The 27,495-nt window shown below is 43.2% G+C and overlaps 1 protein-coding gene, 1 long non-coding RNA gene and 1 pseudogene across 2 annotated transcripts in view; 1 reads left to right on the top strand and 2 right to left on the bottom strand.

Moving 5' to 3' along the window:
- PALM2AKAP2 (PALM2 and AKAP2 fusion) overlaps positions 1–9,041 on the bottom strand; it is a 506,958-nt gene extending 497,917 nt beyond the window's left edge. The window contains exon 1 of the mRNA XM_057548010.1: positions 9,027–9,041. The gene's annotated coding sequence lies outside the window, so the exon portion shown is untranslated. The remainder of the gene's footprint in view (positions 1–9,026) is intronic.
- Positions 8,997–10,067, top strand: LOC103019483 (surfeit locus protein 6-like; annotated as a pseudogene).
- Positions 10,068–14,992: 4,925 nt separating this feature from the next.
- The window catches only part of LOC130708353 (uncharacterized), a 104,512-nt gene continuing 92,009 nt past the window's right edge, over positions 14,993–27,495 (bottom strand). Inside the window, exon 5 of the long non-coding RNA XR_009008577.1 lies at positions 14,993–15,296. This is a non-coding gene — a long non-coding RNA (uncharacterized LOC130708353). The remainder of the gene's footprint in view (positions 15,297–27,495) is intronic.

The raw sequence follows: 27,495 nt of genomic DNA, 5'->3' as shown, positions 1-27,495 counted from the left end.
GGCAATTGAGAAGAGAACTTTATAGAAGAGAAGCCTGAAAGACACCACTTCAACCAAGTGATCAAAGTAAACACCCCCAGTAATGGGACAAAATGACACCCTTCTCCACCTGATAGGATGCTGTGAGAAAAGCAAGCATCACTTCTGTGCTATTCCTGCCAAAGATGCATAACCTGTGTTAGTCATAAGGAAGCATCAGGCCAATTCAGATTGAGGGACACTCTATGAAGTAAATGACCTATAATCTTCCAAGGTGCCAAGGTCATGAAAGTCAAGGGAAGTGTGAAGAACTGTTCCAGACAAAAGAGACATGACAACCAAATGCAACTCTTGATTCCGAACTGGGTCTTTTTCCTACACAGGATATTATTAGAAAGCTTGAGTGTGGTCTGAGGATTGTACAGTAATAACATAACAAAGTTAACTTCGCAATTTTGATAGTTGTATTGTGGTTTTATGGAAGAATGGCCTTGTAGGAAATATCATACACATCAGACAGTGATAGGACATCGGGTTTGCAAATTACTCTCAAATAGCTCAGGAAATAAGAGGTCTTGGCAGTATTTCCAACTTTTTTGTGAGTTTATGATTGTTTCATCTGTTAAATATATAAGACTATGCATAAAATATATAAAGTTTGCCATGTTAATAAACTGTAACAATCCCCTTGATAAACAGACAAAATATATCCATTATCTTGTAAAGAGATATTTATTTTTTAATAATTATACCAGTATAATCTCAGGATTTTTAGTAATTGCTGTCTTTAACCAGAGCAATCAAGTTTTTTCTCTAGACACAGAAAACCTGAAGCAGAAAAGCAAGAACTATATAGCTATTTTTGTCCACAGGTCTCTTTCTATAAAGAAATTACCTTTTATAATTTAATTCAGTTGAACACATGATTTTGTGATTTTGTAACCTTTTTTAAAATTTTTACTGAAATATAGTTGATTTACAATATTGTGTTAGTTTCAGGTGTGCAGTAAAGTGATTCATTTATATATATATATATATATATATATATATATATATATATATATATATATATATACATACACATATATATATATAACTTTTTTACATTCTCTTCCACGTAGGTTATTACAAGATATTGAGTATAGTTCCCTTGATTTTGTAATCTTAAACAAAGTGATTTTAGGTAATCTAACCAGCTAAACTAAGAGAGAATTTAGGAAATTCAAGTTAATTAGGCTTTCCATGAAAAAAAATCTATCCAAGACTGGCATAGAGGGAAGAGATAAAATTGTTTTTAAACAAATTTATTAAGTCAGTTTAATTTTCAGAGTCATCTTGATTATGAATATTTCAAAAAGCTGTTTTCCATACCTTTACATTATGATATGTTAAAATCTCCAACATGTTTTAAAGCAAATTTTTCCATTTGATTTTCTAACCTAGTATCCAAGGCTGTAAATGAATATCACACTTAAGCCTTTTTTTCCCTAGGTTACAGCTTTAGCAAAAAAAATTTATTATATAGTCAACATATTTAAATCATATTTAGAATTTTTAGTTTCTCTTATTTTACATTTATATAAGCACTTAATATATTGAAATTTTTATAGAAGTTAATCAGAAAAGGCATTTGCTCCTGATGGAGCAAAATCTAATGATTTTGAGATCTTAAAATCTAACTTATCAACTCTCTCTAGAGGTAGACAAAGTATCTCTGTTTGCTCAAAAACTATTTCATATTTATAAACCGGGAATTTTTATCAACTCTTATACAAGTTAGAGGAGTTTAAGAATTTAAGGTAAAAATATAGGCATTAATATTTATTAAGGATATTGATCAGTTGAAGAATAAAAACATGTAATTAATCACCATTTGTTCCTCTTGGGAAACATAGTGTTGAAAATCTGTGTAATTTTGTGATTTTTCCCTCTGAATTTACCAAAATAGTTTCTCCTTTTTTCTAGGTCCATTATTTTTTCTTTTCTTTTTTTTTAAACAATAGTGATAATCTCCTTTCTTTAGCCTTATTTTATAAATCCTGAAGAAAGTAATTTTGGCATTATTCAGTTGTTAAGAATAACAAAAGCAGACAGTTGAATACTAAGGATTCAGCTTCCTTTTAATTTTGGTGCAGGAATTTTAACTTAGCATACTGGCACAATTGGGACCACAATAAATGCACATGAAAAATTACCAGAATTCTGAAAGAAGAAAAAAGGCTCTGAGCTTGAGGGTCAGAGGAAGCCAAATTGACACAAACCGAAATACATAAACAGAGAGAATCTAGGAAGAAAAACACCAAAAACTTTTCAACCTTGCATTCAAGTGCCAGCAACAATCAGAATCCTCAGGCATACAACCAAAAAAAGGTCACAGAAATCAGATTACAGATTCTTATCAACTGCCACTTGACAGAAATCACTTAATGGCCAGGCCACAGAATTAAAACCCAGATGCCACCACTGTTGTCACCAGGGTAGATTCAACCCACCCTGTTCAACTAGAGCAAGAACCAGAAGCAGAAACAAATGTGACCAAGAATCAGTTTAGTGTGTGAGAGCCAGAGAGCGCAATCGCCACATAAGCATTATGACAGGAGCCAAGAGAAGATAAGCCAAGGACCCAAGGGGTCCAGGACCAGAAAAGATCCAGGTTCGCTTTAATCTACACATTCACAGTGGAGCCTTCAGAATAAGAGTCAAACAATAACTCAAAGACATAGGTAAAATTATTAGCATACTATTTAATCATGCACAAGGGAAAACAACAATACATTAATTTCCTCTAAAAATAAAATAAAATAATACAAAATAAAATGACTTAAATATGAGAAAGAGAACTAGAGGAGACAAAAAAAACCAAGCCACTTTGATTTCTTGCTTCGGTAAAACGCTGATCAGTCGGCAGCGAGCAAAAAGGCCTGTCAGGGGATTTTTGCCCTCAGGCAGCCAAATGGGTCATCAAAGGAAGCCATTTCAGCTTTTTGTTTATTCTGCAGAAGACCTGGGGGGTTAACTTGGACACACACAAAACAGGCAGTCTCTGCATTATGTCCTGCAGCGTATCCTTTGCCAGCACCTCCAACTCTAGGTCTGCACCATTTTCTTATTCGAATTGTTCACTGATAATCGAAAAGGTAAATTAAAAGAAGTCAAAGCAATTCAGATTTCAAATGAAATTGAAGAAAAAAAAAAAGCATCTCCACTACTGTAGGTGCAGGAAGACTTGATTGGTCTTGCTTACCCCATCAAGACTCTGCCTCACCACCCACTACTTCACCTTGTTCTCCATGGTTAACAATCTTGCCATCCTGTTGTTTTTCCTCCAAGCACACAAGGTGTGCTTGTGGTGGCTACTGTTCAAGTGACCAACTTGCTCTGGGTTTCCTGGGACTTTCTGATTTAGCACTGAAAGTCCTGCATCCAGAGAAGCCCCTCAGTTCCAGGCACAGTGGGACAGTTGGTCACCTCAGTACTTTCCCCTTGAATTGTAAAAATTAGGTCCACACTGCAAGGGTAGTAAGATCCAAGAAAGCTGCACTTTGAAGAGGTTTCTGGAAGCATCTTGCATTTTCTATCTTTTTAAATTGTGGCAAAACATACATAACATAAAATTTACCATTTTAACCATTCTCAGGTGTACAGTTCTGCGGCATTAAGTACATTCACATTGCTGTGCAACCATCCATCTCCAGAACTTTTTTATCCTCCCCAACTGAAACTCCGTACCCATTAAACACTAACTTCCCTTTCTCCTCCCCCAGCCCTTGGCAACAAGCATCCTATTTTCTGTCTATGAATTTGACTACTCTAGGAACCTCATATAAATGGGATCACATAATATTTGTCCTTTTGTGCTTTTGGTAATTTCTTAAATTATAAATTGAATTTTACCGATTTTCAATTATAATAGCTAAAATAACCAGCTGTTGACCAAGCGCTACTAGCAGATGAAATCAATATCCAACTTTTTTTTGGCCCTCTACTCACCTTTAAAAATTTATTTAGTGAATGAATGAATGAATGAATGGTTTCCCTACCTCTGCCTCAAAACTTGGGCAGGCCCCAGGACTTTTGCTGGTCACTCTTAAGGAATAAGCAGTTGGTCACTTTCAGTAACAAACAAAAATCTCAACTCCAAAATCAGGGCACATTTGATGTCTTATCAGAAATCCTGCCATCTTCTTACTCATTTGGGGGGTGCTTTGTGTTTGTATGTTGATCCCCACTTGGCCTCTTGCTAAGAGGGAAACCCCTTGTAGCATGCACACATTGAGGAAAGAAGAAAGCAAACAGTCCGTCATCTCAAATCATTAGCAAATCTAACCTGAAAGACACTGAGCAAAGGCATTTGATGGGAGGCCAACTGGAGTCCATCTACCTCCATACCTAGCCTCTTCCTTTAACTTTAAAATACCCAAGACTTTGGACCTGAAAGCTGGAATTTCCCTGCACTTACTGTTCTTTAATTTTTATACCAAAAAATTATAGGTTCACTGTTAACAGGTAGAATACTGCACAGATATAAAAAATTAAGTTAATAATTTCCCACACCAATCTCATCTCCAATTCCCCAAAGGGGGAAAAAATATTAACAGGGTAGAGTCTATCTTCACCTCTTTCTCCTCATAAAAATATTGCAGCACAATATTTCATAAAAATCATTAAAATTTTGCATCATAAAAATATTACATATCTATATACATATAGATGGATGTTATATTATAGTAATTATATTATATTCTTATCTTGTATCTTGCTCTTTTTTCCTTAAGCAGATCAGAGACTTCCCCCTCTGAGTCTTTGTAATTCCAAACTTCGGTTTGTTTTCCTCAAGAGAGAACAACAGTGGCTACTCAGGGTGTGATTTAAAGGCATAAATATAGAGGAGACGTTGTCTGGTTGTCCCAAGCTGGCTTTGTCTAGCTGTGAAAGGCTGCTGACTTTCATTCAAAAAGCATAGGTGACTATGTTCTTGAATCAAAGAAAAGAAAGGATATGAATGAATGCTCCTTCGATGGAGTAGATGAATGACCGAATTAAGTAGCCAGTTGGTTTAATTACAGCTTTCAGTTTTCCCTCAGTTAATAAGCATTGAAACCATTCCACCTCTGGTCAAAAATAACAAGTAGGTGGTATTGTGTTTATGATTATATATCTGAAATCTATGAAGGGAAAAACAAATAGTAAATTCATTCTCTGGATTTTTCTTCTTATGGTTTACATGTGATCTACCTATTTTGCTAAAGTCTCACCGTTTCTAAACGGTGCTTTTTAGACCTTCAGCATCTGTAATGTGAGGAATGCTAAGTGCAAATGCAGATTCCTAGGCCGTGTTTTGACCGCCCCTGGATCAAAATATCTGCAAATAGAATTTGTATTAAAAAAAATTTCCGCAGGTGATTCTAGCATACACTAACTTGTTTGAAAACTACCCCTAGGCCTCACCACAGGCTCAAGAGATTTGCTGATCTCATCTTTTAAAAGACTCTAATCATCTTCTCTAGACTTCAGATACCTAGCATCCCCCCACCTCCTCCCCTTTCCTGTCCACCACCCCCAAGCACGTTACGAAAACAGGAAGCTTGCATACTCTTGGGTCCAGCTCAATGCAGGCAGGCTCTGAATAGCCCCTGGGTCCCCAGAAGAACATGAAGAAGGAGCTGCTGATTTGATTGGGCCTAAGAATTGCCCTTGACTCTTTGTGTTCAGACCTAGGAAATAGTAGTTCTGAGTCTGCTGAGACCCTAACAAGCATTAGAGGTAAAACATTTTCTATCTCTAGGAGAGGCTAGAGCAGCATGCAAACACCTTTGTGGATGCTAAGAAGAAAGCCAAGAAGGGAAAGAAGAGTGAGGATTAATAAAGGTAGTGACTGCCTTTTGCATCTTGTCATTCTCAATACCAACAGTCAATGACAGTTCTCGAATGAGTATAGGTCAACATGTGAATGAGTGATTGGGTGAATTTGTTTCATACTTTTTGGTGACCGAAAACAACAGTAGCAACCACAATTTCCTAATCCCTGAGATTGTTGCCCACTTGAAAAAGACACGTGGGTGCTTCATATTGGTCTTCAGTCAGAATGTCATCTGTAACTTTTAGTAATGTCTACAAGGACCACTGGTGGGAACCAATTCAATAGGCTTTAAAACTCCAGAGAGTAAAGCATGGAATTCCCTGGAAATGCTTTGTCATGAAGACACTGCTAGGAAGCAACTCTGGAGCTGTGTGGGTGCCTAATTCAGAGCCTCATAAACATAAAAGAGAAATAGTAAAACTGAGAAAAGCCAAGGTCAGAAAGCTGCCTTGAGCCAACACATTACTGCCCACCTGCTAAGTTCTAGGCTATTCTGCCCAACCTCAAGGACCCCGAGCTCTTTCCAGGTTCTAATTTGACCAGGCATTTATTAGGTTACAATAAAGGAGGAATGAAAGAAAACAGATTCTTTGGAGAGAATGGAAAACAATATTTCATGGGAAAAATGAGAAAATTAGCCAGAATAAAGACGTAATTTGCCACCAAGACCTCATAGTTTCTTCAAAGACATAATTCACCTGCTGAACCTATCCACAAATATTTTTGAAACTCAGAAACATGCAGCACATTCCCTATAAGAGGATATTACTGTGACTCGCTCAACCAGGGACCCTGTCCTGCTGGTGGACTGACACTATGATAGCTCCCAGTGTTCACCTCCTGGTATTCACACTCTGTGTAATCCCCTCCCCTTGAGAGTGAGAAGGCCAACAGAATACAGCAGAAGTGATGGGATGTCACCTCCATAATTATGTTGTAATCTCTGTCTTGCTAGATTTTCCATATTGCTTTCTCAGCTTGCATACTTTGATGAAAAAAGTGGCCACGCTGGAGAGGTCCACATGGCAAAGATTGGAGAGCAATCTCCAGCCAATAGCTAGGAAGGATCTGCAACCCTCAGTCAAACAGTCCTCTGGGAACTGAATTCTGCCAACAACCTGGATGAGCTTAGAAGTGGATCCTTCCCAGCTGAGCTTTCATATGAGACCACAGCTTCAGCTGGCAACTTTATTTCAGTCTTGTGAGGAACCCTAAAACAAAGGAATCAGCTAAGCTATGCCAAACTCTTGACCACAGAAACTGTGAGTTAATAAATGTATATCATTTTAAGCCACTAAATTTGGGGTAATTTGTTACACAGCAATAGATAACTAATGCAATCCTGATCCAAGCTGAGATATCGAGGAAAGAGTGTTTGGTTTTCACAGTTCTGAACAATTACTCTTGCTGCCCTTGCCTTGCTGGAGTCTGTGAAATAAGACACACTCTTCCAAGCTGCCTGTATCCAGCACATATATTACAACCTCTGCAGCCAAGGGGGTAGGGGGGTGGGGGAGGGGCGTGGTCTGAGAGGTGCCAAATGGGGAAGTCATTTAGTCCATGAAAAGATACTTACTGATTTGTTAAAACAGAAACTGGTATTAGCTTGTGTTCTAAAAAGCTTTTAAATCTCAGAGAAGAGGATGATAAATTGAGTGCTATGTCCACATTTTCAGTCAAAGGCTTTAGTTATAAGTAATTCCACATGCTGTAACCATCAGCAGTATACAAGGAGGTCGCCATATGAAATAAACCTTCATTTGTCTGAAGCCAGAATTTACATTTTCTTTAAGATGAGATTCACATCAACACACACACATGCACACACGCGCGTGCGCGCGACTGTTTTTGTGGGAGGATGGACTAACTGAACTCACTTTTCAATTGCATCAGCTTCTTTTTTAATGTAGTGATGAATGGATTCAATTAGATGAAAACCATACTTGTGTTGACATATCAGGAGTGTTATTTCTTCCCACAGATTTCATCATGCACAATGACTAAAGGCACTGCCTTTCTCTGCTGTCTTTCCAGGTTACACTTATAGGCAGCTCTCTTACCAGAAGAGTGTAGATGATTCTTAATGTGACACTGGCATAAAGGAAAAGAGAAATCCTCTGAGACACTGGTCAAGAGACAACAGGTTCTCTATTCTCTTTTTACTCTTCAGGTCTCCCTGGACTCAGCTGACCAATAGAGTATAAGACCTGAGTCACACAGGGCTTCTCTTTGTTAAATTTGTATATACCCTCAATGCAAAGTTCGGGGGTCTACAAGGCCATCTTTACCTCTGTTATCAACTGCAAGTTAGAGAGCCCCCAAGATCACCCTCGAGTTTGATAATTTGCTAGAAGGACTCATAAAACCCACTGAAAGCTGCTATACTCACAGTTACAGTTTATGACAGCACAGGGACACAGATTAAAAGCAGCTAAGGGAAGAGGTACATAGAGAAGGGTCCAGGAGAGTCCCAAGCATGGGACCTATAGCACAGGACACTAGTGGAGTTATGCAGACACTGTTTATTTCTCACAGGTACAATGTGTGACAATATGCATGAGCTACTGCCAACCAGACAAGCTCACATGAACCTTGGTGTCTAGAGGTTTTACTGGGGCTCAGTCACATAGATATGGCTGACTGCTCATGTGGACAACCTTATTCTCCAGAGGTCAAGTTCACGCCTCATGACCCAAGGACCCCTACTATAAATCACACTGCTAGCATAGACTATCTGGCATGGCCAAACGTCCCCAAGTTAAACAAATCAGGCAGGACATTCCAAGGTCTTAGAGGTTACCTCCCAGAAGCCAAGGGCAAAGGGCAGGCCTCTCTGGGGGAAAGGTTAATCCTTTACTGCATACCATACCAAAGCCTATGCAGACTTTCCTGTTCCAGTTGGCAGAATTTCCCTGCAACAGCTCTCCAAACTTACACCTCCCCTAATCTCTTCCGTCCTCAAGGACGGCACCAACAACCGCCCAGGTGATCAAGCCACTACCACCCTAATCCATGGAGTGTTTCTGGTGAGCGCAGCCGGGTAGGTGAGGGTAGCGTGGGCCGGGGACTGCCGGGTGCCGCCGGGATGCTGAACCCCGGCCCTCCTCCCCCGAGTAGGACCCCAAGCGAGCCCCACCCGACCCCTGAGCCTCCAGCCATGGCTCCTCTGCTCGCGAAGTATGCTTACCTGCAGAGCCTGGCCAAGAAGATCTGCTCCCGGCCCAGGCCCGAGCCACAGAAGCGCAAGTCGGCTGGCAAAACTCAAGTCTTAGAAGCTGCCGGACTCCTAAAAAAGGAGAGGAAGAAAGCACTGAAGAAATCCCAGGAGCGGGAGGAAAAGGCTGCAGAGGCCAAGGCCCGGGCCCCCGCGGAGAAGTCTCAGGTCCGGAAACCGGTGGCAGCCGAGGAGGAGGAGGCCTCCAGCTCCACCGGGGCCCCTGCGGACGGCCTGGACAAAGAGCCTCTTCACTTGCCTTGGACGTTCTGCGGCAGCGCCTGCCTGAAAAGATACCGGAGGCGCGGGGCCAGGGCAGCGCCAAGGAGCTGTCTCCCGCCGTTTTGGAGAAAAGACGTCGGAGGAAGCGGAAGAAGCGGAGGAAGCAGGAGCGCGACCGGAAGGAGAAGCAGCAGCGAGAGCTGAGGGCAAAGCGGAAGGCGCCCAGGGCCCCCGAGGCGCGGAGGACGCTGAGCGGGCCCTGAGGCGCCCCGCGAGGAGGCGCAGGGCCGGCCGGGGCTGCTCTTCAACAAGGTAGAGGCGACCGAAGAGAAGCCGTCCCGCAAGGCGCAGCGCAGGAAGGAGAAGAGGCAGAAGCGGAAGAGCAACCTGACGCCGCTAACAGGCAGGACCTAGGCAGCCGCTGAAGCGCCTGCGGGCGCGGCGGGCCCGGCTGGAGGAGCTGCGGGCCGCGGGCGCGGGCCAGGCCCGGCCCGGGAGCTTGAGGCAAAGATGCAGTGGACGAACCTGCTGGACAAGGCCGAGGGCGTGAAGATCCGCGACGACGAGCACCTGCTGCAGGAGGCCCCGAAGCGCAAGAAGAGGGGGGCGCAGCGCCAGCGCGCATGCGAGAAGCGCACGGCGCGTGTGGCGGAGAAGACGCAACAGCTGCGGGACCCGTGGCAGCAGAACCCGCGCGAGAACAAGGCGGCCAAGGCTGAGCGGCGCCTGGAGAAGACCTGCAAGAGGGGCCGCATCCTGCCCCAGGACCTGGAGCCGGCCGGCCTGGCCTGAGGGCCCGACCCCGACCCCGACTCCGACCCCGGCAGGCTCAGGCTCCCAGCGGAAATCGGACGCTGCCCCGCTGCCCTCACCGACTTTTCGGGGCTCAGGCCACACGTGCAGAAGAGCCTTCAGATCCGGGGAAGGGGTGACCCAGATCCGGGATCCAGCCTCCTCTGGTGAGGCCAGAACGCTCCCTGAAAATTCCGGGGTGGGGGACGAGGGAGTGGTGAGGAGGCAGTGGGCATGGGGAGGGGGTGGGTCTTCACTGGCCCCCTCCTCCTCTCCCAAGTTCACAGGAGCAGGAAGGGAATGGCCTGTGTGACTGCTGTGTCAGCCCCAAACTCTCTTGGAAAAGACAAAACCCAACCCCTGTAGCCAGAGCTGAAGGCAGTATTGACAGGCTTGGTAACTGGGAGAAGGCGGGGCCATCCTCAGGCTGCCTGGAATTGAATTATTCTAAATTTATTTGTAAGACGGATAAAAATTATCATTTAAGATAAACATGCACATTAAAAATCCTAAAATAACCACTAGAAGATAGAAACCGTGTTAGTAAACTAGAAAGAAGAAAAATGTAGTGGGGTGGACAGTGTCAGTCTAGGAGGAGGTGGGAGAGAAAGTAAAACCTACAACTAGGCCGGGGGAATGGAGGGTACACAGAGGCAGAGTTAAGTCCAACCCCACAGGCAGCCAGAAAGAATGCACGTCGACAAAACTCAGATGAATTTTATGGTATGTGGATTATATTTCCAAAAAACTGTTAATAAAATTCTTTTGACTAAACTCCAGTTAAGAAACAGATGGTAACCAAAAGGAAGCTGGTGTTGGCTGTATCATAAGATGAAGTCGACTTTAAGATAAAAGGCACTGCTAAGGAGGACTATCACCACGTAATGAAAAGGGGTTCAGATGTCCCGCCCAACCTCCCAGGAACCCTCACGCTGGAATCCATCTTGACTGGAGCATGCGTGCGCCACCCGGAAGGGCCCTGGGTTGGACCAAATATGGGCATGAGCAAGATGACTGGCCAGAGACAACCTGGAAACCAACCCCATCTCCGTAAAACCTGAGACGGTGAGCCACAAGGCAGAGCAGTTCTCCTGGGTTCCGTTACTCTGCCGCTATCCACTCCAGCGCCCCTTTTCAGTAAAGTCTTTTGTTTTTTCAGTACATGTGTCTCCTGGGACAATTCATTTCCGAGTGTTAGACAAGAGTCCACTCTCGGGCCCTGGAAGGGGTCCCCTCCAGTAAAGTAAACAAGCTCAGGCTATCCTGGGCTGTCCAGCCAGGGGGGCCCTGGAGGATGAGAGGCCACATGGAGGAGCGCGGAGCCAGCCCTGTGGAAAGACACCTGTGAGTGAGCTTGGTCTTCGGTTCGTGCGAGGGCTTTCTCCAGTTGCGGCAAGCGGGGGCCACTCTTCATCGCGGTGCGGGGACCGCTCTTCATCACGGTGCGCGGGCCTTTCTCTATCGCGGCCCCTCCCGTTGCGGGGCACAGGCTCCAGACGCGCAGGCTCAGCAATTGTGGCTCACGGGCCCAGCTGCTCCGTGGCATGTGGGATCTTCCCAGACCAGGGCTCGAACCCGTGTCCCCTGCATTAGCAGGCAGATTCTCAACCACTGCGCCACCAGGGAAGCCCCGATTCACAACTTTTAAAGGACATAATGGAGACTGACCTTCTGGGACACTGACTGCTAACTGGGAGAAGAATGAAGACTTTAATTCAAATGAGCTTGTTTGCACTTTCCTGGAGAAAAATCTTGGCTTGGATGACACCCAGTGTAATGTGGTTTATTTGGTTGGACATTTGGGTTGCTTCCATGTTCTGGCTGTTGTGGATCGTGCTGCGGTGAACATTGGGGTGCGTGTGTCCTTTTGAATTGTGGTCTTCTCCGGGTATATGCCCAGGGGTGGGACTGCTGGATCATATGGTGGCTCTATCTTCGGTTTTTTAAGGAACCTCCATTACATTCCCACCAACAGTGTAGGAGGGTTCCCTTTTCTCCGCACCCTCTCCAGCATTTGTTGTTTGTAGATTTTTTGATGATGGCCATTCTGACTGGTGTGAGGTGGTGCCTCGTTTTAGTTTTGATTTGCATTTCTCTAGTGGGTGATGTTGAGCATCTTTTCATGTGCCTATTGCCCGTCTGTGTGTCTTCTTTGGAGAAATGTCTATTTGGCTCTTCCACCCAGTTTTTGATTGGGTTTTTTTTTTTTTTGATGTTGAGCTGCATGAGCTGTTTGTATATTTTGGAGATTCATCCCTTGTTGGTCTAAGTCTACATTTTAAGGGAAGAGGTAGAAACCATCCTGGACTCCGGTCCAAGTAGTTATTTCTAATACATATCTGTTAGATATTAAACATAAGTTTGATCCCTCTTCCAAAAAAAAAAAAAAAAAAAGAAAAGGGGTTCAAATCACCTGGAAGGTAGAACAGTTGTGCACCAGGAACATAGCTTCAAATCTGTCTAGCAGAAACTGACACAACTACAAGGAGAAATCAATTCACAAGCCAAAGTGGGAGATTTTTAACATCTCTGTTAGGAATTGATAAACCAAGCAGACAAAATCAGATGGATATGGAAGGTTTGGATGAGAGCATTTATAAGCTTGATCTGTTGGACACACAGAACAGTGTATCTGAAAACAGTATGTACTTCAAGCACACATAGAACAGTGGTGAAAACCAACCATCTCCTAGTCCATAAAGCAAGTCATATTTCAAAGCGTCAGTGTCATACAAAGTATATGATCTGGCCACAGAACAATGAAAAAACTTGAGGTAATTGTTAAAGTTTCCTGTTTGGAAGCTTAGAAACACACTTCTAAATTACCTGTGAGTCAAAGAATCATCCCTAATGGATGTTAGTGAATATTTAGGACTGAAAGATAATGAAAATGCTATGCGTTAAAATTTGTGGGACACAGCTAAGGCAGTGCAAAAAGCGCTTTGTAGCCTTAAAAAAAAGAAATTCTCACCTGGACTATTGCCAGCTCATAACTCCTTATCTCCAGCCTTGCCACCTCACAGGCCAGTATCCACATAGTAAAGAATTCAAGTCATTCCTCCACTATTTAAACCCAACCTTCCCATCCCCCAAAGGTGTCCCTTCACATTTAGAATAAAAATCAATATTCCTCTTCCTAGCACACTGACCTCCCCTCATTCATCTCATATTTGTCTCTCTGCCCACTTTGCTCTGCCCACTCTGGTCTTTTTTCTCTTCCTCCAAGCTCATTCCCACGCTAGGGCCTTTGCACTGCCTGTTTTCTCTGCATTGAACCTCTGCCCTTAAACTTCCCCCAAGATTATCTTTCTTATTATTCAGATCTCAGCTTAAATGTCACTTTGTGGTGTCATCTTCCCTGGCTATTTAATCCAAGAGTCTCCCAGACACCCTCAAACTCACAACCCTTTCACAATGACATCCAACGCACTTAGCAACAGCTATTATTTTTCTGGTTTGTTTGTTCCCTGCCTCCCACCCATAAAAATATAATCTCCATGCAAGCAAGCACCAGTCTGCCTTTTTCATACCTGTATTACCTGCTCTTAGAAGAGAGTCTAACACATAGTAGGTACTCAATATTTGCCTGACAAATGAACGTATGCCCTTTCCTTGAAAGTCAACTGGTAACCACTGGTTTATTCAACAAGTATACGAGCACCTTCTCTACAATAGGCCAGACACAGGTAAGTCTAGGCAAAGCCCGCCCTCGAGAGCGTAAGAGAGCCTAACAGTAGTATCAGTAGAATAAATAGCGTTCATCTTTGTACCTTCCACAGCATCGAGACAGTCTTGGAGCTCACTAAAGAGTGAAAGGACAAAAGAGGACGCTGCTAAAATGGTATTAGAAATTCAGAGGGAGAAAAGAGTTCTTAAAAATGAAAGGATCCCACCTGAAGCTTAACACAATATTGTAAATCAACTATACTTCAATAAAAAAAATTTTTTTTAATGAAAGGATCAGGAAAGATTTCACATAGGATTTGTGATGATGGGAAACAAGAGGCTCGTCATTCTAAGTAATGGGAGCAGTACAAATAAGGCACAGAGGTAGGAAGGGATACCTCTGGGCAAGATTAAGTAGTTCCATTTGGAAGAAGTGTAGGGTGTATAAAGAGGAATTCTAGGAGATAAAGCTGGGAAGGTTGGTTGGGATCAGAATTGATATAAGTCCCTATAATTACAACTCTAGACAACGTGGAGCCTCTGAAAGTTTTTGAAAAAGGACTTAGCATGACTGAAACCGTGCCTTAAAAGGGTTGAACTCAGGCAAGATCAGCTTCATGAATATGCAGACTCTGCCATCACCAAGGACCCCGAGCACAGAAGGGCCCTGTGCTTGGTGTAATGTCCTGCTGCCATGGTGTTGAAAGTTTAAGTAATTTTGAATAAGGGGCCCTGCATTTTTCATCTTGCACTGGGACCTTCAAACTATGTGGCTGGTCCTGAGGTCAGGAGAGAGTGATTATGAATGATTAAAATAAGGGGGAGTCAGGAGGCAAGGAGACCAGATAAGAAATCATAATAATAGTTCAAGGAAAAGCTAATGAGGATATGAGGTGGGGAAGCCTTCCTAATCTTAGTAGATACTCTTAAGTATTTAGAGGTAATAAAGAAAGCCTTGGGTCATAGACCCAAAGATATTCTTCAAAACTCTCAGCTCCAAACTACACAGAATGATTCTTAATATGTAGGTCAGGAGGAAGTTGAAAGTTTATAGGAAGCCATTGGAAGTTTTTGAGCAGGGATTTTATATAAGATTTAATTTAACAAATATTTATTGAACACCTGCTATGTGCCAGGCATAGTGGTAGAATTAGAAACCTACTGGGTGCCAGAGATTAGTGTTACCAAGCGAAAGCTCACTGCCCAAGGCACACAGAAGCCAATACTCTGGCACTGGCTTTTGAGAAAAGAAAGAGCTTTATTGCGAGGTCGACCTGCAGAGCTCAAATCTGTCTCCCAGATCCAAGGTTCAGGGCGAAATTTAAGGAATTAGGAGAATTTCAAACCTGGAAGCTGATTGGCTAATCTTGAATCAGTCCATATATGGTAACCAAGCTACTCTTGCTGCTGGAAGCTGGATTTTCCTCACTGAAGGAGTTCTTGCTTTGTAAAGACCTCTGGTGGCAACATTTCTATTCTTTGAATTCCGTAGACTGAAGATCCTTGGTTCCGGGGTCATCCTGGAGACACAGGTTTCCGTGTTGCACATGCACAGTGATGTCTCTGCAAAATAACTTCAGGTTTTATTAATCAACAGCCTGTTTTTAAAAAGCAAAATCATTTTAAGCTGGTCCATGTTTTACATGCTATTTCATAACAGTCCCCGCCATAAACACTGCCAGAGTAGGAAGAATTCTGTATACAGATATTTTTCAGTTATGGTCACCACATAATTTGATCACTGTATAAAGTGTTACACTGAAAGAAAATGTAATGGTTTGCGGGGAGGAAATGGGAGAGCATCTTTCTGCTCTTAAGAAGGCTTTGAGGACATTTTAGAAAGAACCTGGGGTGGTAGGTGAAGAACTGGCTCCAAAATGAACTTAAACCTCATGTCAAGCAATGCACCATTTCAAAATGCAGTGCTAGCTTCCGAGATTTTCGAATCAGATCAGCAAATCTCCATTACAAAGAACAACTGCAGATTTTCTTTTCTAAGACTAAATGCCTCACCAATACATTCTAACTGGCTTTTTCTTTGGTTTATTCTGCTTACCCCAAGTCAGCGTTCAAGGCTGTTGGTTTATATAACCTGGAAAACAAATCTAATGGAAACCATTAGGTTGTCATCAAGGGAGAGCTGGATAAGAAGCTCTTGAACTTGTTTCACCCTCTCAAAGGGCAGGACTTATTTTTCTTACCATGCAAACAGTAGATTGGGGAGAAAGCAGAGAGCGATGCAAACACAGACGTGGCTGCTCTCTGAGATTTTTCCTCTCCTCAGAAAGCAAAGTGAACACACATGGCTCTTGGTACTGTTCACCTGCTTTGTTCCTTCCTGTCCTCTTCCCTTATGGGAAGAAAGTCTTTTAACATAATCACGCATCACAATTAAGGCTTTCAGGGTAATGGGTATTAGCAAGAGAGAGGTGAATCTGTCTAGTAGGTGCCTCGTTCTGAGGAATACAAAGATCCACTGTTATTTTCCCAAGATGCAGTGACCTCAGACCAAAGGGGCACAGAGAGTCCTGGGCTTGGCCAACCATGGTAGCAGCTGGTTGGAACCAGAATCTTGGGAGGTGGAGTGGGAGGTCGGGGAGAAGGCAGAGGAGCAGAGAAGGAAGAAGTGGGGGAAACGTGGAAGGGCTCTCTGGGCTCCAACCCAACGTGTAATGTATGTATGTTACACCTTTGGTTAACCCCCTGGGATGACAGGAATTGGTTCTGAGGGAGACCCAGGCCTCCCTGGCACAGAGCTGGTCCTACATGCCCCTATAACTGGGGCTCTGCAGAGCATCATGACCCCCAGTTATACAAATTTCATAACAGGAAGTCTTCCCAGCCTCTACGTCTTTACATATGCTATTCCTCAGCCCCCAATTCTCTTGCTTTGTATTGACAGCCATTGAATCATCCTTAAGACCCAACTGGCACTTTATCTCCTCTTGGGAGCTTTCCCTGACCTCTAGAGACAGTGAGGCTCCCCTGTTCTAAGCTGCCAGGATACCTCATTGCACTTCCTGGGCATCTCTAACATGTTGTACAGTCACCGTTGCCTGTATAATTGTCTCCTTCGCTAGATTGTGAATTGCTCAAAGGCTGACTGGGTCTCGCTAATCTTACATCCATACTAGCTCGGTGGCTAACACAGTGCATAACAGGTGTTTCATTAGTGTTTAGTAAATGAAAAAAAAAAAAAGCCAAGAATAAAGGATCAGTTTTTGTGAGGCAAATGTGTTACCCATTTGGCCAGATGTGCCCAGTGAAGGAAGTCTTTGAGGGACCTAAAAGTCATACATTTCATAGTGTCCTGTGAAATTCAAGATAAAGGAAGCCACCCTGCTGAACCTAAGAGCATACCTGGTCGATTCTCCCCTCTAGGGAGCCCCAAGGAAGGAAGATCATTATGAACTGCCATGAAAAATGGGAATCGTGTCGAATGGGTTCATTTGACTGCCCAGGAAATCTTATCATCCATTCGCAATCTATAGTATTAGAGTTTTGTGTGCTCTTTTCTGATGATCAATTTTCTACCTGTCAACTTAGAAAGGGCCGGCAAAAGGCAGAGATAATCCTTCTTGGTCTGACTGAAAGTATTTCCACAAGTGTCTAAAGACAAAATAACCTACGCATCTAGACTCATAGCTACGTGAAGGTAACTATTAGGAAGTTGTGCCAGGTGCTGCATTGGCATGGCCTTTTCTCCAGTGCCTTATACATTAATTTTAAAAGGTTCTTGACATTTCTGTAGAACTGATATAATCATTTTCAGAGAAAGGTGCCTGTCCTAAGAATGGGTGTATTTTATTTTTGATCTAAGTGATATGAGTTAGAATTATTATTCTACCCAAAAAAGACATGGCAATAAGCTGAACAATCCTTATCTATAAAACTTTTTCCACATTTCAAAATATTTTCATATATAGTATCTCCTTGACATTCACCAATAATCCTATGGAAGTAGCCCGACCAGGGGGTTATTACTTAAACATTAAGAAAAGGGAATTGGGGGGCTTCCCTGGTGGCACAGTGGTTGAGAATCTGCCTGCCAATGCAGGGGACACAGGTTCGAGCCCTGGTCTGGCAAGATCCCACATGCCACGGAGCAACTAGGCCCGAGAGCCACAACTACTGAACCTGTGCTCTAGAGCCCGCGAGCCACAACTACGGAAGCCTGCGCACCTAGAGCCCGTGCTCTGCAACGAGAAAAGCCACCGAAATGAGAAGCCCACGCACTGCAACGAAGAGTAGCCCCCGCTCACCAGAACTAGAGAAAGCCCACGCGCAGCAACGAAGACCCAACGCAGCCAAAAATAAATAAATAAAATAAATAAATTAGTTTAAAAAAAAAAGTTCCCCTGGTTTTTGCCTAAAAGATAAATGCTGACATTTCCAGATGAGAGATTAACGTGTAGCACGAGGATCTAACTCACTGCACCAAATATTTTGGCTTCTCCCCATGGTGGGTTTGATTTTTCCTACTCCTTGAAGTGAGGTGTAGCTGAGTGATTCGCTCTGGTGGGCTGAAGTTTTGGAGTCCAGTGCACAAGTGGAGACACTCTTTCCCTCTGCCATTTAGGTGGTGGGTACGCCATCAGCCTCAGTCCCAGAGTAAAGCCAATGAGGAGCAGAGCCCCCAGCTGACACATAATGGACCCAGGCAGGGAATAAACCTTTGTTTAATTGAGGTGTATTGTTACCACAGCACAACCTGACTTACCCTGCCTGATACACTCCATGCAAGGGCTTACATGCAATGACCTTATGGAAATGACCAAAGAACCATAAAAATGGGGGCAGTTGTATCTCTCTGGAAGTTAAGGAAGAGTGCCATCCATAAGCCGTCAGTTTGGAGAAATTTCAACAAGATAAAATACGTTTAAGGAAGGATAACAAGGGATGACTCAATACTCCTTTAAATAAATTAGTAACCTAGAAATGTTTACTTTTTCATGCTAAATAGGGACATGGTGAGGAGGCCCCCCTCACCAAAAATAATAATAATAATAATACTCCCCAACTTTTGGGTTTGGAGAAGAAAGTACCTTAATAGTTGCTGGTGGGGCATGCTGTGATAAGCCCTAGCTTTGTTCCAGAAGGTACCATTCTGCTCTCCCTAAGATAACACACAATATGCACCCACATGAAGAGCAATCTAGAGCCACCTCCCCAGGTGGAGGTGGTGGCATGTGGTGACTCAGAAATGCTGTGCCGAATCTGATAGAGCACTGAATGACTGGCACAGGGACCCGCCAACCAGCATTCATGTGGCCCCTGTAAGGAAGATGCTATCTCCTGAAGCAAAACTTTGAAGCATGAAAGCAGAAACATATTTGGCATATCTCTGTTGGCTTTTATTTTTTATTTTATTTATTTATTTTTATTTATTTATTTATTTATTTATTGGCTGCATTGGGTCTTCATTGCTGTGCACGGGCTTTCTCTAGTTGTGGTGAGCGGGAGCTACTCTTCATGGCAGTGCGTGGGCTTCTCATTGCAGTGGCTTCTCTTGTTGTGGAGCACGGGTTCTAGGCGCATGGGCTTCAGTAGTTGTGGCTTGAGGGTTCTAGAGCACAGGCTCAGTAGTTGTGGCGCATAGGCTTAGTGGCTCCGTGGCATGTGGGATCTTCCCCGACCAGGGCTTGAACCCGTGTCCCCTGCATTGGCAGGCAGATTCTTAACCACTGCGCCACCAGGGAAGTCCCTCTGTTGGCTTTTAAATCACAGAGAATAAAAACAGCACTGATACTATGTGAATTGTGAATTCACATTCTGGGTAAAAATGATGTCAGAGTGAAAGGGGACACATTCAGACTGAGAGGGTATGCCCATCGCACGGCAAGTGGAGGGGGGATAAGTGGTGGAGTGTCTCAGGTCATGGAAAGGGCAAACAAGGATTTGAAACCAGAAAATCAGGAAGCCATTCTTACCTCCCCCATTTAGCAGCTAAGTTACCTTGGCCAAGATTCTTGTTAAAGCTCAGGTTCTTGATCAATGAAGATAATAATCCCTACAATTGAGCACTGCTGTGAAGGTAAAACAAGGTCATATGTGGGCAGAAGCGCTTTGTAAATTATGAAGTTCTGGTACAAGTGGTAATTGTTTATCTTTGGGCAGGACTGAGCGTTATAAAGTCATTTCTTAAACAGCTAGAAGCTGCCTCCTCTATCTCCCTAAGTCTCCTATTTCAGTTCCTCATAGTTAGTTGACATGTTAAATATTTGAGTGATAGGAAAGAAGGAAGGAGGGAGGGAGGGAGGGCAGGAAAAGATAGAAAAAAAGAAGGAATCCTCATTTTGCCCATTGGGATCATACAAAATTAGTTTAATTCTTCTCTCAGATAAATATTTACTTAAAAAATGTGTTTCCTACTTTATTCCAAAAAGGATATAAGGGATCTTATAAGGAAAACTAAAATACAATAAAAGAGCACAAATTTTAAATAGTGCAGAAGAAAAAAGACTACAAGGAAAAGGGATAGGAAAGAGCTTGGAGTGAGGCGGTCCTCAGTCTGGCTATGGTGAACCACCTACTGGTTCTAAGCTTTGCAGCATCCAACACAAGAAAAGAAACATGATCATATATATAGTTCCCAACATCCATGAGGCAAAAAACAGAGCTGTCATTCAAGAGAAGTACTGATCTTCTTCGTAGTGAAGATAAGCATTTTTCCAAGAAGACACCATGGAAGGAAAGCATGACACCCTCAGCCCTGCTCTTCAACCAACAGAATAAGAAGCTTCCTAGGGATGGGTCCATGAAGACCCCTATATAGGCTGAAGGCATCAAATCAAGAAGCAACTCAGCAAAGTTAACTTTGCCCGCTGTCAGAACAGTGCAGCCCACCTTCCTGGGTCTCTGTGATCTAGTTTGACTCAAGGATATATGATAGATTATCTAGAAGAGGAAAAAATCAGCATGTCCTTCAAGCAACGATCCCCAATATCATTCAAGTCCCCACAAACGATTGGCTCTGCCAAAGGGTATGTAAAACAAATAGTGTTTAAATGATCATAAGCACAATCCTATATGACCAAGAACTCTTGGTGCAACATGGAGGAAAAACATGGAATTGTGAATACAAATCTCAACTTACTTGTCAGATAAAATCAAAACCACAGGATAGAGTTTCCTGTCATGTGAGTGGGACTATTTGACAGAGGTCCCTCTGAGGCTGATGGAGTCAAGGGCACCCATTCCACCTTTATTTCTGCCATAGAGTTTTAGCCACAGGATAAAAACAAAGATAAAAAGCCTAAAGTTAGAAATATGCAGAGATGAATGCCCTGAAATGCAAATTATTCACAAGCATATGACATAATAAAATATTTTCCCAGAAAAGCAAATGCATAGGTTCCTTACCTTTCTAGAAGAGAAGTCACAGAGAAGAACCCCCCTTCCCCCCAGGAGTGTACCAGGGCTAACAAGTGCACCCAGTTTTTTCATGACATAGTTGGCCCACTACATTGATGGTTGGCCCTCCCCTGTGCATGGTTCCCCAACTTATATCAAGGCAAGCTTTGTGAGCCAACAGAAAGCATTTTCATGATTTCCTGACGGGAAATAAAGCTGAAGCTTGTGAAAGATCAGATGGGCTGTCATTAAATGGGAGAGATAGCTAAAAAGGAAGCCTCATCACTAGAGAGAGGAATCAGATCATGAAACTGTCAAGGGGAAGGACTGGGAGCACCATTTTTCAGGGGGACACAGTGGGGGAAAAAGAATGATAATAAAAATAACTGCTAATCATTGATTGAGCACATTTTCTATGGTAGACACTGAGCGAACCCCTCCTCGGGCATGACCTCAATTAAAGCCAAAATTAACTCTAGGAAGTAGATACTGTACTCTGATTCTCTCCACTTTACAGAGGATGCAGTGGAGGATGAGAGAAGTTAAAGCACCCTTTCAGCAGCTGGGTGAGGGGTGCAGGAGGGCAGATGGACTGATAGTGCTGTGACTTTCCTCCGGGGACCATGGCATCCCTCTGCAGACAACTACAAAAGCCACCAGCAGAGGACTGGTCAGGGGATCTCTTCAGAGAGTTGACAGCATTCACTTCTCCAAGTAAGTTGGATTTAGATGCTGGAGTGCTTTGAATACCGTTTATTCTCTAGGTTATGGTATTCTCAGCAAGGATGATGTCATCCCCAAGGGGACCAAATTTGGTTCTTGGGATCTGTAGTGGGTTAAACATCATCTCCCAAAATTCATGTCCACCTAGAACCTCAGAATATTTCCTTATTAGAAATAGGGTCTTTGCAGATATAATTCAGGTAAGGCATGAGATGAGATCATTCTGGATGAGGGTGGACTCTAATCCAATGAGAGTGCCCTTATAAGAGATAGAAGAGGACAGACACAGAGAGAGGAAGGCCACGTGAAGACTCAGGCAGAGATTGCAGTTATGCAGCCACAAGCCAGGGCATGCTTGGGGCTACCAGAGCTGAAGCAGACAGGAAGGAGTCTCCTCTAGATCCTCAGGAGGAACACGGCCCTGTCAACACTTGGATTTTGGACTTCTAGTCTTCAGATCCATAAAAGAATAAATCTGTGTTAAGTCACCAAGTTTACGGTACTTTGTTATGGCAGTCCTGGGAAATTAATATAGGTGAAAAAATCTTACTCTTTTTATGTATAAAACACACACATAGATATAGCTGTAGATATAGATATAGATGGTAAGTATACATATATTTTTATATTTACATAAACATAATTAGATTATGTTTATGGTATTAAATTTTCACGGAAGGAGGAGATGAGGAAAAAAATGTCTGAAAAAGCTCCTTATTGGGTTATAATGAATAAACGGTTGAGAAACACTGCTCTAGACTGTGAAGATTTTGAGGGACGCTGGGGGAACAGGGAGAATGTTTTAGTCAGAGGCTACTTTTTACTGCTATTAAAATTGTTCTTGTTCTTGTCATTTAAACGAAATAGTCCCAATTGTTTCTTCTTCCATTCTAGCCCAGATGCAATTATTACAATTTCCAGAAAATTTGTTCTGCTGGCTATTTGCAATAGGATTTGTTCCCAAATGAGGCAGAACAATCACCTGTAATTCTCAGTTGTGTCCCCTGTAACACATTCTCTTGCTGTCACAGGAGTCGTAAGGCAGTGCTGGTGTTTCTGGACTCTACTTTCTTTCTCTAGAATTTCCAGTTTTACCTCACAACTTCCATGTTGTGAAGATTGAACGTGGAAGATTAACGGTAGTTGGTAATTTCTCCATTAGATTTGCTTTTTTCCTGACGTTTCTAGTATGGCTAAAAGGAAATTGTAAATGGTTGCCCATTATACTGACCTTCAATGAAACCCACGGAATTAGATCATAGTCCTATGAAGACTATTCCATGAACTGCCTGTTCCATCCTGACATGGGTCTCAGAGAGAAAGAGAGAATCTGGAGATGGCTGGTGTAGCTCCAACTTTGCCTGGAATATGGAGAGAAGCCAGTTGGCAGTTGATGCAGAATGGAGGTCTCTAGGGACTTTCCCAAAGCTAAGCAACCCTGAGCAGTTAATGTGCGTGACTGAAGTCTCCAAATCCTTCAGACTGACTCACAGTGAATGTGATGATGTTGGCCTGGTAGATTTTGAGAGCAGGCATGACCCGCTTACTTCCACTGCAGTAGAAGTCTTAATTATCACGACTCCTCTGGAATGTTTCATTTTAAATAGAACTGCCTCTGGGTGTGGGTAGGTAGAGTTACAGGATGTTAAATATGCCTTTCCCTCTCCTTGCAGCTGAGTACAGTAGGACAAGACCACCTATGTAGGATGAGCTTAGAAACGTGAGGCAGGCTCTGCAGTCCTTCACTCCTCACACTGGGACAGGTTTAGGGATTTGTCACAGAGATTGGGAAGTGGGGAGTTTTTTAAGAAAAAGACTTGGTGTGCTGTGGCATTTCCCCTCCGTTCCCACTGGGAAATGGGAAGGAAGGGGGAAGTGGTTCTCACCTAAAGCCATAGGAGGACGGGTTTCAAGTCTCAGAGTTTGATAGATATACTCTGGTGATTGGAAGACAGAGTCTGGAGCTGACCTATACCTGAAATTGTCAAAATGTGAGAGGCTGGCTGGCTGGAGAGGCCATTGGTGGTTCAGTTAAGAGGGCTGCATTGCAATTGGCCCACACTTGAAGAGTGTGGAGGGGCAAAGATGCATGCGTGCATCGTAGGTGTTAGATATGGATCCCTCAGAAGGGAAGAAGGTTAGGTGATCCCACCAGAAGGGGTGTGGAGGGAGCCACCGAGGGTCAGGGACTGTCCAGGAAAGTGCCACACCAGGTAACCAAAATAGGAGGGCCCCAGGAAGGATAGCTCCAAGGAACCCAAGAGAAAGCCCTATAGAGGAGGAACTGGCCTTTGTCCACTGGCCCCGCCCAGAGGGCACCAATGTAGATTACAAGTACATTGTAATCTACCTTGTAAGTCAAGGCAGGCATCTTCTGCCTCTTCCTCTCCCTCTCTAGCCCTAACCCTGGAGAAGCCAAAGCCGCAGAGTCGAGGAGAAAGAGTAGAAGAGTGAGGAATAGTGAAGAATCCAACCACGCCTCCTTCCCCACTGCTAGTCTCTACCTGACAAGGGTCCACACTGTGGGAGAGGAGAGACTTTAAATTGGATGGAAGATTGAAGTTTGCTATTCAACCAGACTGGACTTACTAATTAGACAACGTGTTAACCTGCGAGTGAGTGATTGGAAAAGCTATGGGAACTGCCCAGACTTTCATCACGGGGAAGGGAAAGACAAGTCAACAGAGAAGTTTAGAGAAAAAGTAAAGTCCTGGGCTTCCCTGGTGGCACAGTGGTTGAGAATCTACCTGCCAATGCAGGGGACATGGGTTCGAGCCCTGGTCCGGGAAGATCCCACATGCTGCAGAGCAACTAAGCCCATGCGCCACAACTACTGAGCCTGCGCTCTAGAGCCCACGAGCTACAACTACTGAGCCAGAGTGCCAAAACTACGGAAGCCCACGCACCTAGAGCCCATGCTCCACAACAAGAGAAGCCACCTCTATGAGAAGCCCGCGCACTGCAACAAAGAGTAGCCCCTGCTCGCCGCAGCTAGAGAAAGCTGGCGTGCGGCAACAAAGACCCAATGCAGCCATAAATTTATTTATTTATTTATTTATTTATTTATTTATTTATTTATTAAAAAAAAGTAAAGTCCTGCTTATTCAATAAGCTGGTCACTTGATGCCTTTTGGAATAGAACTGCATCTAAAAGGTTTATCGGGTTAAGCTAGCCCATAAAATATATCATCAAATACTAAATGAATTAACCTCATTTAGTTATATAGGCAACATTATCCAGCTGCCTCAATAGTTTTAGAACAGTGGAATTTTAGTAAATAAAAATACTATTTATATTTGAATTCATAATTGATGCACATTACAAAGGTAGAGAGACTGTAGATGACTCTGAGAAATCCTAAGCAAGCTCAGTATGCAAATACATTCAACATGCCCACAACTACTGATGCCTTATTTCTTAACCTGGAGAGGCATTGAGGCCTTGGATGACTTACATCTATGTGCTGTCTCCTGGAGACACCCAAGGGTGCTTGGAAGGGGCCACTATTTCTCTTTCAGTCCTGAAATTATTTTCATAACCATTCTCCTCCTCCTCTGACCTGGGAGGGTCATGCTCACCTTCTGGGGCTCTGATCTGTTCTCTACCTGCAACATCCTGGTCTTAGGAGCAGGTGAGTACCAGGACTACGAAGGCAGAGGGCACAACGGACAGCAATACACAAACTTTTTGGCTTTGGGGGAACATATTCTGCTGCATACTCTTTAGCTATTTCAACTGGCCAAAGAGTATTTTATCCTAATTCCATCCTCAAGTAGCTCTTTGTAACGCACAGTATTCCAACACATGCCTTGGAGTCCAAGTTCTCTATGTTGCAAATGGACGTAACGCTACTTTCGTCATCCAAGGCTCTCAGGTTCTTGTCTTGGCCAAACCAAAAAGTAGCTCATCTCCACACCCTTGCTACCAGGTTTTTATGAAAGCAAGTCTCAGATCAAATTCTGCCACATGTACAGATACCAACTAAACAAACTTTAATAGTAAGTAAGCACAAAACAGATCATATAACCTCTTTTGGTTTTTAGATGCTCTGATTCCACCTTGCATGGAACATTAACCAGAGGCAGATGTCACAGTGTTCCAGAGGCAGTATTCTGTCACCCTAATTGTCCACAGAAAGCAACCAGAATCATTCCACTCTGCAGCAACATAGAACTACTTAAGGACCAAACCTCAGGTGCCATCCCCAAGAGATCAGGTTGTAAGACTTGCAAGGGTGGCAACCATCTCTAAAGTATGCTAGCCAACTCACATAGCTGGAGACCCTTTAATTTCACTAAGAAGAGCCTACTTCTAACATCTGTCATGCAGATTAACAAGACATAAATTTCATCCATGAAAACTCATTTCTGACATTCATTATGTTAACTAATAAAGTCTCTGGTGGTGATTGAGATATAGACAACTTAAATGCTGTAGCAGCTGCCTTTAGGGCCTGGCCTCTCTGATTAAGTGCTAGCTGATCACTCCTGGGGTGTGAATTGTTGATTAGGGTGACTGACAGCCCCTAGAGAGCAGCTCAGAGTAACACACACACACACACACAAACATATTCACACACATTCACACACACACACCTCTATGCTGAAGTAATTTAAAGCAGATTACAAACATCAAAACAATATACGAATAGGAAAAAACATCTGCCCAAAAGTAACTCTTTTGGTATTGCTATAATTGCCATTCATGACATTAAGTAGAAAACTGATTTAAATAATATAGAAATAATGAAATGTGTTGATTTTATTCTTACAAAACTCTACCTTTTCATTTTTTAATTTGGGAAACGTTAAAAAGCATGAATTTGTTAAAAATCAACCACAATCCTACACAGAACTTAAGTTAAAGGAACTTAATCCTTTTTCTACGTACTCACACACAGACACACACTTTATTTTATAAAATTGGGTGATCCTGAATATTATACCATGAGCATTTTCATTTGTCATTAAGTATATTTTCAAAAACTTGAATTCAGATGGCTACATATTCTTGTGTCGTATAGCTACACCATAATTTGGTAAACTAATCCCCTATAATTTGTGATTATTTTAGGTTGTTTCTGATCTTTTACTAACATAAACAATTTTGTACCTACCACTCAGCAGGACACAGTTTGCACACTTACATTGGGAAATTTCAGCAGAGTTTAATAAAGGTACGATTTACAAAGTCAAGGGGAGGATTTAGGAAAAGCAACCAGTGGATGGTGCGCTACCTGGTGCCTTGAAATGCTGGGCGGCTGTTACCTGATGGAGAGTGAGCACATGCCAGAAACTAGAGAGAACATATGAAGAGAGCTGCCAGACAGGAGCTGCAGCCCACAGTAGGGCTACAGCCCATATACAGTAACCTGACAGGGAGGGAGCTGCTTAAAAAACCATCACCTCACTCCAATTCCCCTGCCTGTGCCTTCCACTGGCACAGCCCAACCAGAAGCCAGAGGGCAAAGAAGCCCACTGATGTAGTCAGCCTCCTGGCATGGAGCACGGTAAAGGATGGAGAGGCAAGAAGAAGGCAGGAGGGGCAAGAATGCCACAACCATGAGAAATAGTTTTCATTTTCATGCAAAAGTCCACCAAAACATATATGTTGAAAGAAAGAAAGATAAGATAAATAACTTCAGCATTAAGAAACACTATCAGTGATATAGGAAGTGGGGAGAAG

Source organism: Balaenoptera acutorostrata, chromosome 6 (assembly GCF_949987535.1).
Source record: "Balaenoptera acutorostrata chromosome 6, mBalAcu1.1, whole genome shotgun sequence".
Classification (NCBI taxonomy): Eukaryota; Metazoa; Chordata; class Mammalia; order Artiodactyla; family Balaenopteridae; genus Balaenoptera; species Balaenoptera acutorostrata.
Note: the sequence above shows the minus strand (reverse complement) of the source record. Positions and strands in the feature narration are given on the sequence as shown.